This window comes from Benincasa hispida, chromosome 1 (assembly GCF_009727055.1).
Source record: "Benincasa hispida cultivar B227 chromosome 1, ASM972705v1, whole genome shotgun sequence".
Classification (NCBI taxonomy): Eukaryota; Viridiplantae; Streptophyta; class Magnoliopsida; order Cucurbitales; family Cucurbitaceae; genus Benincasa; species Benincasa hispida.
Window position 1 is genome coordinate 64307614 of NC_052349.1, and position 2766 is coordinate 64310379.

The following is a 2766-nucleotide window of genomic DNA, read 5'->3' on the forward strand; positions in this document are numbered from 1 at the left end:
AGAGTTGGCACAACTTGGTGGGCGCATTTGGGTGAAAAGCATAATAAATCATGATGGGATAAAAAGCTGATGATGGTCGATTCCGAATTAAGTTGACAAGCCGTTAACGATCTACTGTAGCAAGTACACTCAACTTTTCGGTGACAAATATTTGGCGCATCGGACAGAGAATTAATGCCATCCCATCAGTGCAATCATAAGAGAGAAGAAGCCTTTCACCCTGAAGCTTTATAAATACCTGAGGCCACCTTCACTGAAGGAGTTCGACAGTTAGATAATTTTCTCCATAGTTAGAAGTAGTCTTGTTCTTAGTTTTTCTTTCATTTAGAAGGCGGAAGCGAGGGAAGCAAGATTATACCGAGAGATCGTTTCGGTGAACTTGGAAGACTGCCGGAAGCATCGAGATCAGAGAGAGGGCCAACTCCTGTAGAAGCATGAACATCTTTTGAGTAGAATAGAGTTAACAGTGTAAAAGCCTTGGAAAGCAAGGAATTGCTACCAGGCTCTCTATCTTTATCTTCCATTGTCATTTTGTACTTTGAACTTATCTATAGAAATGAAATTTACATCTTTATATCTGTTCACTCTCTGTACATTACGCATGAGTAGTTAAATCTATCAGATGGGTTGAAAAGCACTTAGCTAGTATAACTGGGGATCTTCATTCTATGCGATTATCTTGTATTATGTATGCGTCATTCGTCCATTAGAGATACTCGAAAGGGTAGTCTAAGGATAGAATCTAGGCTTGGAAAAGTCAGGTTAGAATCTAGGCTCGGGAAAGTCAGATTAGAAATGCATAATCAAGAGATAGGAGCTTAGGAATAAGCACTGTTTGCTATTAACGCATCGCGTGCATCTTAGAGATAGGTTATGATTGTATGCGGTCACCTTGTCTTTGTGTGCATCTTGCATCATCGCATAGGCAAGAAGTAGAGACTTAGGAATAAGTTCTATAGACATTATCGCATTCATCGCATGCGTCCTAGAATTAGAAGTTACCGCATTTACATTGGAAAATGATTTGCTGTCGCATGAGTGTAGCATGATCGTATAGTTTGAACGCATCCTCGAAAAATGCTAGCTAAAGACCTTCTCAACCCGTTCCTCTGCATACTCAATGTATCTGTCGCATAATCACTCTTTTCTCAAATCTGCCGCATACTTTTTATACTTCAACCAACAAACCAACCAACCATTAATTTAATTGTTACCGCAAAGCTATCTCAAGAATTATCACCACATATTGTTTTCCTTAGTCCCTGAGTTTGACCCTGGACTTACCAGGAAACTCAGTAGGATTTATACCTGGATTCTGCTGAGAAAACTTGTTGCACAATGCATTTCTCATCACCGCAATTCCTTTCATTAATTCACTGCATAAAACAACGCATCAAGTTTTTGGCGCGGTTGCAGAAGACTTCGGCAATTCAGTGTGCTAACAGTAATTTTTCTGATTTCTTTGCAGCTTTCAATCTCTGGCGAATTACGACCCAGAGATTGAATGGACATTCCAACGAAGACTGAGAGATAGCCGCCGCCAACAACCACCAGAGAAAGATAATATGGCGGAACAACCTGGAAATGGAGCACCAAATGAAAATAATGTCATGGCGAATCCAATCCTACTGGCAAATGACCGCAATAGGCCCATTCGGGACTATGCGTCGCCCAACCTCTACGATTTCTCCCCAAGAATCATGAGAAATGTAATTGATAGGATTTTTTCATTCTGGTTTTTGTATAGGCTCATCTTGGTCCATTAATCCTTTATTTATTACATGTGGTATATATATATATATATTTTTATATGTCATACAGTATGCACATATAGTAAATCCCACCTTAGGTTATGCAATGGTCATGCATCATCTCTTTATTGTAATTGTTAAAATTTAGGGAAGCATGATTTAATTATTTAAGAGCATGCTCATGCATCATATAATATAAGAGTTATATTTATGCATGCATAAAAAGCATTAACAAGCATCATCTTTATATTATTATTGTTATAGTATAAGGGTGAATGATAGCATGTTTGCTTCGTTGTTACGCGTTATATAAAATTTATATATAGTAATGACAGGAAATTGCATGAAGCATGACACATAGGTTATTTTATAAATGTTATAAATGCCTCGTTGTGCGCAATGCTTTTAGTTGTTTATTTTTAAAAGTTAATGAGAAATTAGAACTAAAAGAAATAAGAAAGACATGCATGCTCACTTAGGTTTAATTCATGGTTTTAAAGTGTTTAAAACTTGGATCACATAGACCTAAGATCACGGTTCTAATATGATTAGCAACCCTAAGGCTTTAATCTTTTAATTAGTTTAATAGGATTAAATTGGCTAATAAAAGGTTAAAGTGTAGAAAATCTATCTATAAGGGACCTTTTATCTAAGGCGGGTTCTGTCTAGGCTGGGATATTTGAGTTGACGGAAACGTAACATCCCTACTTGGAAACTTACCTGGAAAGGTGAATTAGATAGATTTGATGCATGCATTCAAGTTAAGGACAATCTATTAAAGTGTTTAAATGTGACTACTTGAACTTGTTTATATTTCATAGACAAATGTTGTTTATGAGCAAAGTTTAAAAAGACGACTTAGACTAAAATCAGTAGCCGGATTGTCTAGGTTAATGAATCCCTAGGTAGAACATTCAGTGGGAGGTACTTGGGGTATAAGATGCTTCACTTAAACCTTTCACGTTTCTCCTAAATAGTCCACACTGTGAGATCTACCCTCGACCTCGTGGCACCT